The sequence below is a fragment of the Physeter macrocephalus genome, chromosome 21 (genome assembly GCF_002837175.3).
Source record: "Physeter macrocephalus isolate SW-GA chromosome 21, ASM283717v5, whole genome shotgun sequence".
Lineage (NCBI taxonomy): Eukaryota > Metazoa > Chordata > Mammalia > Artiodactyla > Physeteridae > Physeter > Physeter macrocephalus.
In genome coordinates, this window is record NC_041234.1 from 82,684,346 (window position 1) to 82,696,482 (window position 12,137).

Here is a 12,137-nt window from a genome sequence, read left to right on the forward strand (position 1 = left end):
GATAACACTATCTTTCCCGGAAAACTTTGATTAGTGGTATAGCTAGAAATTTGGGCCCTCCAGAAAAAGAAAATCGGAAAGGAGCTCTTCATTTTCTGTTAACTGCTAAATAATTAAATTTCCAGGCCTCGAGCCTTGGAGAGTGGTAGTGTGTACACCAATGGACAGGAAAAGATAATGCTGACATCACCCTGGCAGATCAGCCAAGTGTCCCATATCATCATGGATATCACAGTCACCAGTCTTGGGTAGAGGACTGAAGGATGCCAGGGCTTAGGATATCTGTAGACTCAGCCAGTGAGCACTGCTCAAGACCCAAGTCCTTCCTTAGGGTCCCCTGAAGTCTCCATCCCACACCCAATTTCCAATAGGGAGCCTGCAGCTTCTTAAACCCTCATTGGGCCATGGCAGCAATGGTCCTGCCAAGGTCAAAGATTGCCCAGCAGCCCCGGGATATATTCAATGGGCTCTGAGAAAGTCCCCACATTAGTTGCCTCAGTAAGAACATGCTTCAGCTGTTGAATCAGATCAGGTGAGAACTACTCTCAGCTCCATGCTATTGGATCCTCATTCATAAAACCTCTCCCTCCACCTTCCCCCAGCTCATCTTTCTTCCTGCTTTTTGTTCTCCTCCTCCCTCCCTGCTCCATCTCTTCCAGCATACATTTATTCTCTTGAGTTAATCAACCACTGGCCCCTGCAGCCCATTGTGTCTCAGACTGATCACTTAAGCAGCATTATTGATCGCTCTGAAAGCCTTAGGAGGTAGGAGTGGACTGAAAACTAGAGATGCATCAGCCGATTGGCTGGCTAGGCCTCTCTGGGCAGCCTCAGCTCTGAGCTCAACCGCCTGGAATGTCTTTTGAGAAAGTGGAGGCAACCGACAGTGAAGATCCTCAGAGGGCTTTCATTCATCTCATCCTTCCTTCCTCATTTTGGAGTTAAGGCAAGGGAACAGGAGTCTCTCGAGTGTTCCTGGGTCTAGCCCAATGCCAATGTTCTGGTGAGAAGGAGAGAGCCAAGGGTCTGCTCTTTAGAAATTCATAATTTAGCAGAAAAATCATACTTATTCATATGAAGCAACTAACAATAATACAAGTTGGGAAATAATTATGTACCACATTACATGCTCTCGACAGTAAGCATCATAGGGGTTCAGGGCTCAGAGAGAGAGCAGTGTGGGCTGGATTGGCGGGAGAAGGGCTTCTCCGAGGAGGTTGGACTTGAGTTCGGTCGTGAATAATGTGTGAGATTGAGACTGTTGGCTAGAAAAGGAGCAGGCTTCCAAGGGGGAGGCATGGTTATGAAACTGTGCACCTCAGATTGGGACTTGAACCCACGGTCTTTTAACTGAGATCACACACCTGGTCTCAGGACTTAATGAAGCTCAGGTTCTTGATGTTTCATCGCAGAAAGAATTCAGTGAGAAACAAAGTGATAGGTAAGAAGTGGATTTATGTAGAGAGAAACACACACTCCACAGACAGAATGTGAGCCATCTCAGAAGGCAAGAGCGGCACCAGGGTATGTATGGGGTTGTCAGTTTTTATACAGGTGGGTAATTTCATAGGCTAATGAGTGGGAGGAATATTCCAGCTATTTTGGGGAAGGGGTGGGGATTTCCAGGAATTGGGCCACGGCCCACTTTTTGACCTTTATGGTCAGCCTTGGAACTGCCATGGCACCTGTGGGTGTGTCATTTAGCTTGCTGATGTGTTACAATGAGCGTATACTGAGGCTCAAGGTCTAGTGGAAGTTGACTCATCCGCCATCTTGGACCTAGTTGGTTCTAATCAGTTTATGTCATGTTCTCAGGCTATGTCATTCTTTTAAAGGTTGTGCCCTGACCCCTTCCCTCCTGTTTCAGTTAGGGGAAAGGCGGGAGGTGGAGAGCTCGGTCATGGTGAGATCAAGGAAGAGTGAGGAGATCTGTCTAGAGGAGAGGGTGGGTGTGGAGGTGCGGTGGGGAAAAATGACTTACTGGGGAAGGGGTACCTGGATTTAGGGGGTCTTTGATGTCAGCGTAAGGAGTTTGGACTTGAGGAGGCCCTGGAGGGCTATTGGCCGATTAACCGAAGTGTTTTAGGATGGGTAGTATCCCTGCCATAGGAAGCAGACTTGATTGGAATAAGGAGGGATTGCTACCAGCTTGTAAATTACTACAGCAATCCAGGTGAGAGGTACAGTAATTAGGGTGGTGGCAGTGGGCAGAGAGAGGAGGGTCAGATCCAAAAGGCATGGAAGGCATTGGCGTGGCTGGTAAACCACTAAGTAGATTCTCCTGACTTGTTTTTGTCTCATCCACACCCTCCTCTTAACCTCAATACTTACACATTCTTTTTGCCCCCAGGCCTCAGGGCCTTCATGTGGCAGAATTTCACTGGAGCTAAGACTAAACAATGGGTTAATTGAACTATCCCGAGTAAAGTAGATCTGTACCTGGGCCTTCCATGCCCCCACCTGAAGGAGTGAGCAATGGGGAGTCTGGCCGCAGAATCTGGCTGAGAGGGCAGCTGAGCTGGAGTGCTGAGTCCTACACCCCCAACAGGGAGGCTGGGGGCAGGGGCTGTCTGTTTCAAGCTCCCAAGACCTATGAGAGGGGAGACACCTTTCAACCGCCCTGGTAGAATCAGGTTGAAAACACCTCTGAGCGCTTGGGATCATCCCAGTGGAGGTCACACCTGTGCCGCGGCATGGCAAGAGCTACCACAGCACTTTTATGCCAGCTGGAGCCCTGTTGTTACAGCTGGTATGAGAGAAATGAGCGAGGAGCCCACAGGTGGGTGGGAGGGTGATGGTAGAGGTCCCTGCCTGCTCATTTGCTTCCCTCACCAGCTCTCCCCTGCCTGCCCAGCCCACTGAATTTCATCCCTGGGCAGGTGTCTCGACCAAGTCCCCCATCCCTGGGTAGGAGGGGAATAGAGAACTGCGATAAAGGGATATTTGTGGGACTTTAGCCCCCTTCCTCTTACTGGTTCTTCTTGTGGGAGGGAATGATGTCTTCTAAAGATGAATGAGTGGAGAGTAAGTCTGCCCAGGCTGTGGGCTCCTAACCGCCAAGGGAACTCACCTCTGGGGGCAGGACCACCCAAACAGGCCTCTCTTTGCTCTGATCCAAACCCACGGGGAAAACAGAGGAACAGATGGCTAGACTGGTGGATGAACACGCGCATGCATGTGCGCGCGCGCGCACGCACACGCACACGCACACGCACACGCACACGCACACACACACACAAAATGCGTAGTCTGTCGACCAGCGGTCTCCAGCATTTCCCTGCTGGAGGTTTGTGTTCTGATTTCTGATCAGTCTTCTGGTTGCTGGTTTGAGGTAGGGGTGATGGTTGGAAGGAGGGTGCTGAAAAGTGGGCAGGTGTCCCGAGTGGAAGATGCTCATGGAAGTGCGGGATTGGGAGGAGGGGAGTACAAGTCGCCGAGGAGGGTGATTGTCCCATTTATGACCCTTCACGTGGAAAAGCCCATTGAAAGTGGAAAAGAAGAGGGCATGGTGGTGCCAACTGGCTTATGAGGCAACCAGGGAAGTGTCAAGACCTCTCAATTTTGGAAATCTTGCTGCAATTTGCACTCTGCTTCTCTCCCAAGTTTTGTCTTTCATCTATCCATTTCCCCTTCAGTAGTCATTCTCTTTATCTTCCCCCTTCTAACCCAGACCCAAGCAAGTCAGTTACAGATGAATTTCCTGTTGACACAGGGGGAAACTGAGGTACCCAGATTATTATTATTTTTTTCCTTTTTGGGCACGCTGCGTGGCATGTGGGATCCTAGTTCCCCAGCCAGGGATTGAACCTGCGCCCCCTGCAGTGGAAGCTCAGAGTCTTAACCACTGGACCGCTAGGGAAGTCCCCCAGATTATTTTTTTAATGGGACTTGCCTCCGATTCTGTATCAAGACAGCCACAGTCTGGATCTTGCGTTTATGGGCTGGGACTTTGAAAACCAGCCCACTCAAAGGGCTGGCGAGGGCGCTGTGTGTCGCCTTGGCTCTGTTGCCACTCTCGGTGAAATCACAGAGAATGCAGATACGATTAATAAAGCGAGTGTTGTTCCATATTCATCTTGTCACCTGGAGTCAAGCTGTAATCTTTCTAATACGTAGGGAAATCACTCACTGACAGAGAAAAGGGGGCGTTTAAACAGACCCACCAGCCTGCTGTTGCCACACAGTTTAGTGTCTGTCACCTGCAAAGTCCAAATCAGAATTGGCTGTTGGGTCTTTTTCCTTTTTCTTCCCCCTTTCTCTCTCAAGTGGTTTCTACAGTCAGTCTAAATACAGCTTATCCTGCTTTGGAATTCTGGGTGATTGCAGGAAATGATAAAGCCTGGCCTTTAACCTAAGCTCCAGTTCCATTTCATGATTACCTTTAAGGACATTTTCTCTTAGGAGTTTACCATCACTTTAGATTCATCATAGCTAAAGCGAAACTCCGGATCTCCTCTCCAACCTTTCCCTCCATGCTGATCTCCAGCCCCGAGCCCTTCCCTGGATCTCCGCCTCTGTTAGTGACACCATCACTCTTTCAATAGCCCATGGGCTGAGACTTGGAATCAGTCACCCCCGCCCCACTCCCATCAGTCACCACCGTGTCTTGGCAGTTCATCTCTCACAAGTGCCTCGTGAATGCATGCCTTCTTGACCATTCCCACTGCTGCCATCGTAGCCCAGGCTCTTGTTACCTGGTGCCCAGATTACTGCCTGCTACACCTACCCCCCTTCCCGCCAAGTGATCCTTCAACACTGCTGCCAAAGGAATCTCCTTAAAACATCTTTCATCATGTCACTTCCCTGCTCAAGAGCCTATAATAGCTCCCTTTTGCTTACGATGTCAAATAGAAACTCCTCTCCCTGGTATCCAAGGCCTGCCTTCCACAAGAGCTGAGCTTCACCATGTAAATATATATGCCCTGTGACCTATTTCTTCCTGACCCCGAAGCTCCATGAGTCTCCTTACTCTCTGTGCCCTGCTGTAACCCACTCACAGCTTACTCCTCTCTGTGTACTCATCTTCCTGCTGTTCTCCCACCTGCAGGGCCCCCCCTTTTTCTCTACCTGTGGAAATCCTTCCATTGCATCCTCTGACTAAGACGCTCAAGTCCAACCTCTGCTGTGAGGCCTTTCCTGATCATTCTCACCCTCATTGGTTGCCCTCCTTTTTTTAATTATAAATTTTCCCTGATTATAAAAAGTAATACCTATACAGAGGGGAAAACTTTGAGAATACAGAAAAATATAGGAAAAGAAATTGTCACCCACAGTTCCCCCTCTTCCATTTTGGAATCCAGACAGCTAGGGAGTCAGCTCTTTACGGGCCTCTTTTTTTTTTTTTTTTTTTTTTTGGCCTGTGCTATGTGGCACATGGGAATCTTCCCCGGCCAGGGATGGAACCTGGGCCCCCTGCATTGGGAGCATGGAGTCTTAACCACTGGACCACCAGAGAAGTTCCTTCAGGGGCCTCTGATCCATGTACCACGCCGGGTGGTGCTGGACACACAGATACATCATAGGGGCTCAACAAACCCTAGTTAGTGGGTGGAGGGGAGATGAGCTGTACATCATCCAGTCTGTACCTCTCTGCCCATTGCAGAGGGAAGAACGGCACATACCTAGGTGGTGCTGCTATTTCCTCTTTCAGGGGAGGAATGCAGCCAGAGAGAGGGCACTGCACATCCAGAGAGAGCGCTGAGAGGTCAGCGTTCTTGGTGCCCTGGAACTCTGCTGCCTCTGATGACACAACCCCCTTGCTTGGTGCTGGGGCTTTTTCCCCCTTCAGGAAGCCTCTGGCTTTGAGGTGAGAGCTTTAGTTCATCCCGGTGGCCAGAATGAGCTTTTCCTAATATGCTGGCATTAAATTGCGAGAATCAGTAGCTTACTTTGTCCATCATATCAAATTGAAACGTCTCATCCTGGCCTTGGAAAACCATCTGCCAGTTCACTTTCCTTCCCCATCCCATCTTGCTAAGGTATCTCTCATGGTTTCCCAAATTAACCCCGTCACTTGAGCCAAGCTAGCCAGTGTGCCATACCCTCAAAACCCTACTTCCCTAGTGGAAGGATGTCTGACAGTAGGTTATTTGCTACCAGCATCCCCCCCACCTCAGTCCCAAGCCCTGCGTAACATAGTCCCTGTACCTTGAGTCCTGTCCCTGCTTCTCTCCACCATTGAGGTTCATGACCCCATCGACACATGCTGCCACTGACCTGAGACTCAGTGTGCAACCTTCTCAGTCTTTGTATAATCATTTTGTATTAAAATATTATGTGCTTGCTATTATATTATTATATCCAGGTGTTGCCCAGCTAGTTGCCGTATGCATTCTGTGAACAGCATTAGGCAGAGTAGCTACTCTAGAGCCAGCCTTAACAGTTACTGTATTCCATGGTTTCAAAAACACAATTTTAACCTTTTTGAAACTGAAATGCTTCTTGCAATCCATGGTGCATTGTAGGCTAGCTGGCAGCATCTTTTCTTCCTCAGGGAAACCTAAGAAAATGTTCCCTCTAATTTCTAGAGTCAATGAAATAATGGTACTAAGTTACTTAACCTCTCCAAGGCCCAGCCCCTTTCTCTGCAAAATCTGTACTTACATCAGAGGGCTGTTGTTGTGAGGATTCAAAGATAGTATTTATACAGCACTTAGCACAGGGCCTGACACTTTGGTGGAGGCGGAATAAATGTCAGCCATTGTAATCCCCCAACTTTATAAACCGTAAACCCCTCAAGGGCAGGGACATACTTTTTGCTCTTCTAGCAGATGGTGTGATGTGAAGGGTAGAAAAAGGTTCCCTTTCCAAAAATATCTCCTTTACTAGACTGCCAAACAGGCGAAATTTCAACATTAATCACTCCTTTGAGTTAAGGCATTATCTCCTGAAAACCTCTGTTAAAATGCAAATATGTCACTTGGGAAGGTACACATTAATTCATTAGCATTCATGATCCCATTAGTGCAGATTAGTTTATCAGATCAACTAGCTGGTGTGGAGCGACCTGTGAGAGCTCTAGTCGGGGCTAGTAAGATACAGGACTTTAGGTGGGAGTAGAGGATTGAGGGGGACAGGCAGTTCAGAGCTTGGGCCACCTCCCACCTGCTCTTGCCTTTTGGGGTTGGTTTGTCAGCAGGACTGTGACTCTGGTCTGCAATCAACTAAGAAGGTTCTCAGTGACAGACAGAAACACATGGATAGAAGGAAATGTGAGGTTGGGAAGACAGTCCTAGAAGATCATCTAGTTCAGTCTTCCTTTCACATTTTCACTTTAATCAGCAGGGCATCCACTGCCTCCTAAGGTAGCCCATTTGAATGTTGAAAAAGTCTAATTAGAACATTTTTTTTGTATTGACCTGAAAGACTTTCAGTAACTTCTTTCCTTCCTCTTCCTCCTGGCAGCGCCTTTAAAGTATCTGAATATAGCTATTAGGTTTCTTCAAGTCTCTCTGTCTTTTGACTTCTGTTTGAACTTGGGTCCATTCCCTGTGCGCAGTAAAACCAATCTACTGATACTGGTTTGTGGTGAAGGAAGGTACAGTGTTTATATGCGGGTGCCAAGCAAGGAGAATGGGCAGGTCATGCTCAAGAGATGCCAACTCCTGGATGGCTTTCAGGGAAGTGTTTTTAAAGGCAACATTTGGGGTGAGGGCTGCAGGGTGCATGGCTTTCTTCTGACTGGTTGGTAGTGAGGTAACAGGGTGGTGGTTCAGGAATTTTAATCATCAGCCTTCTGGTTCCAAGCAGTCTTGTGGTCAGCATGTAGTCACCATCCTGGAGGGGGGTGGGGGGGTGTCTTAGTTTCTGCTGAACAGCTCAAAGATATGCATCAGATTGTTAGGTATATTTCTTGAGGAGGAACTAGGATTCTGTTTTATGGCTGAACTATTATCATTACTTTTATGGTTTAAATGTTTTCCCTTTGTTTCTGCATTCCCTCACTTCCCTAATTAGTAACTGCTTATGCCTGCTCTTTGGAACTCAGGGAAGGCCTAGGAGACCTTTTCCTACAAACAAGAAACGGACACAGAGGGACTTTTGTACCCGGTAGGGCCCCACAGGGTCCTGCTTGGTTTCAGTCCCCCTTTTTCTTTGATACTCCTCAATACTGAGGGGAATAGGGGTGGGACAAGAAAGGGAATAACGTTCTGGATAGAGAGGATAATCATAAACTCTCAGGGGACCCGGGTTTTAGGGGGAGTTGGTTTCAAATCTACCCAGTTTGCTCAATGATTTTTTTTTTACTTTATTTATTTACTTTTAAATTTTAATTAACTTTTATTGGAGTATAGTTGCTTTACAATGTTGTGTTAGTTTCTGCTGTACAGCAGAGTGAATCAGCTATACGTATACATGTATCCCCTTTTTTGGATTTCCTTCCCATTTAGGTCACCACGGAGCATCGAGTAGAGTTCCCTGTGCTAAACAGTAGGTTCTCATTAGTTATCTGTTTTATACATAGTAGTGTATATATGTCAATCCCAATCTCTGAATTCATCCCACCCCCCCTCCCCCCCTTGGTATCCATATGTTTGTTCTCTACGTCTGTGTCTCTATTTCTGCTTTGCAAATAAGTTCATATGTATCATTTTTCTAGATTCCACATATAAGTGATGTTATATGATATTTGTTTCTCTCTTTCTGACTTACTTCACTCTGTATGACAGTCAGTCTGTAGGTCCATCCATCTCTCTGCAGATGGCACAATTTCGTTCCTTTTTATGGCCGAGTAATTTTCCATTGTATATATTTACCACATCTTCTTTATCCATTCCTCTGTTGATGGACATTTAGGTTGCTTCCAGCTTAGTGATTCCTTTTGTGGTATGGTTGTACAGCTGAGCTTCGTAACCTGGAGGTCCATGGACCTCCTGGAATTGTGATGTAAAACCTTGGCTAAGTGTGCCTACATGTCTTCCACCCTGTGTTCATAACATTCAACACCGGTCCAGGACCTAGAAGAGGCCTTAGTCCATTGGCCTTACAGCATCTTAGTCACCATTCTTTGGTAACACTCCGGTTTGTGAGGATGCTTCTTAGGGGTCTTGTCCAGAACTGAACAGACCTCCTGGGGTCCTCTAACCAGCACACAGTAGACACAGTGATTTTATGAACAGCTTGATATTACATAGTTCTCACCTTTGGAGAGCTGTCAGAGAGAACATCTTGTTCTCAGGTAACCGACCTTCAACAAGACTAAGTCACCTTTTTCTTTTTTTTTTTTTTTTTTTTGTGGTATGCGGGCCTCCCACCGTCGTGGCCTCTCCCGTTGCGGAGCACAGGCTCCGGACGCTCAGGCCCAGCGGCCATGGCTCACGGGCCCAGCCGCTCCGCGGCACGTGGGATCCTCCCAGACCGGGGCGCGAACCCGGCTCCCCTGCAACGGCAGGCGGACGCGCAACCACTGCGCCACCAGGGAAGCCCCACCTTTTTCAAAAGAGCTGCTTGCTACCTACCCCTCAGCTCACCATGCTGAAAGCCTCTCAGTTCTTTCAACAGGAGCTAGTTGAGGTTCCTACACTACCCTTGTAAGCTGCTCTACAAAAAAGAAAAAAAAAAAAAAGATTCTGTGGCCAAATAAGTTTGAGAAATGCTAGATCCCCTTCTTAGATCTTCACAATGCACATTACCATATTAAAGGCTCTGAGAAGTCCCGCAGTAGAGAAACCTGCTATCCTTGTTTAAGGTTTTCAGTATGTATTTGACCACAGACCACCATCCTTCTCTTTTCCTTCTCAAATGCAGTCTGTGAACATCCACACAATAGTTTTGGTGGATTCAGCTTTCAGCCATGACCCTGCAATTCACACCCGGGTGCACAAATGACTTGCTGCACCCAAGGTTCTGCAGAAATGGGACAGGGCTGGGAGAATTTTGTGGTGGGGAGGGACAGGGAGAGAGCACTGGGAGTCTGGGAGAAAGCCTCAAAATGGGGAGAAAAACAAGCCAGAGGATGCTGGAGACTAGCTCCCCCTACCTGCCAGTTTTACCACGAGGCCACCCTGGTAGATGCTCTCAGCTCTGAGCCAGCTGAGCAGAGCAGAGCAGCTTTGGCCGGGCCAGTCCCCTGCAGGGCCATTTGTGGTCATTGGCTTCTCGGCTGGGGCCTTTCCACTTTCATTCCCTGCCCGCTGCTCTCCATTCCCTCCCTGGGCCTCTGGAGTAGTTTCAATTTCTCAGTCTACTAGTTGATCCATTTCATTTGGGTCATGTTCTTTCCTTTTCCCTTCAGTGGGACTGAGGGGAGGCTTTTGAGTTCTGTGTTGCCAAAGGAAGGAACGAGAGGATGGCGTGGGGGGAAGGCAAGAAAAAGAACATTGCCTCTTCTGCAGGACCCCGGGTGAGTCTGTTATCTTCCCTGCGTTCTCAGAGCAGGAACGGGTACTTTTATAGCCATCGCTGGGCCTTGGGGAGGTAGCAAGGATACCCCTGGAGGCAGGGAAAACTCCTGTCTTTTGCCAAGAGAATCTAGGAAGCGTTGAGGGTCAGAAAGGCAGGGGGTGCCCTCTGGGAACCAGAGGGACACAAGGGTGAAGGAGTCCAGCTGATAGCTGTTGAAAGTAGCTCCCGGTGAGAGAGAGACAGAGACAGAGAGAGGGAGAGGATGTATTTAGAGAAAGTACACAGACTACACATGTACATGCCTGTGTGTGTGAAGGTAAATCTGCAAGGTTGTTGGATCTTTCCTGACTGAGGAGGCCTACGGGACACCTGGACCTTTTCAGGGGCATCAGGGTCAGAGAAGTGACTTGTCAGTAGGGAGAAGGGATGAAATCTCTGTAGTGCGATAGCCCTTTTCATCCTCAGTGAAACAGACAAGATGGAGCAGGGTCATTTCCCTCCACACAGGGTGCAAGAGTGTGAGTTGTATGTGTGAGTGCACGCACGCACAGCCGCCCCTGGGGACTGGGCCCCTGGGGACCGAGCCCCTGGGGACTGACCGTGCAAAAGGCCTCTCAGTGGATCCCTTTGAACCCCCATGCCCTCCCCCACTGCCCGCAGCCTGGAAGGGCTTGCTGGTACTGAGAACCCCCCTAGGATCTGATCTTGCCTAGTTTCAATGCCTCTAATGCCAGTGACTGAACCTCCTCGCTAGGCAGTTTATTCCGCTGCCTAACTGCATCAAGGTTAGGAAATGGGCTTTTCCCTCTCACTAGATTCTTTCTATTTTTAGACAGGAAGACCCCCCAGGCTTTCCTTCTCTCCTCTCTCTCTCCCCCTCTCTCATGCCAGGTCACTGAGGCTTGCAGTAATAATCCACATTCCTACTCACACAGAGACCCCCAGAGATTGCTTTGAAGCCTCAAAATGTCCTGACCACCCTGCAGTTTGGATACCAAAAATGCCCCCTCCTGCTCCAGGACCAAGATTTCCTTTTCTCCGACATATGTGGGCTTCAGCTTTTGCCTGTCTGGGTAGCTGCTTCCATCTTTCCTTTTGACTTTGCTGTACCTTCTCCCCTGCAAAGACTCTCTCCACTACCCAGAACCTGCAGAAAACCTGCCAAACTCCCCACTCCTGCCTTGGCCTCCCACCCCACCCCGCTCACCCCCTTGGAAGGTTCAAGACTAGAACATCGTGCAGTAGAAAAACCCATGCCCACTCTGCAACTCCCCATCCCCGGCAGCCCAGTAGGTCGGGGTAGTGCAGTTAAATGGGTTGAAAAAACTGAGTCCTGGGGCAAGACATCCGAACAGTTTTACTCTACAAGTATGGTCTCAGGATTTACTTATATCCTGTGTTATGCTACGTGCCATGGAAAACTGAAGACTATGACATGGGCTTTGCCCTTTGGACACTTGTTCTCAACTACTTCCAGGGGAAAAACAAGGAACTTCCAGGTGAAACATCTTTTTCATTCAACCAACAAATATTCAGTGAGTAACTCTAACGTGTCCCACCATGTTATAGGCACAGGGAACACAGTGGTGAACAGGATAGACAAAATCTCGTTCCTTGTGGAGCATACATTTCAATGGGAACATATATATATATATATATTTTTTTTTTTTTTTTCAGTACGCGGGCCTCTCACTGCCGTGGCCTCTCCCGTTGCGGAGCACAGGCTCCGGACGCGCAGGCTCAGCGGCCATGGCTCACGGGCCCAGCCGCTCCGCGGCATGTGGGATCCTCCC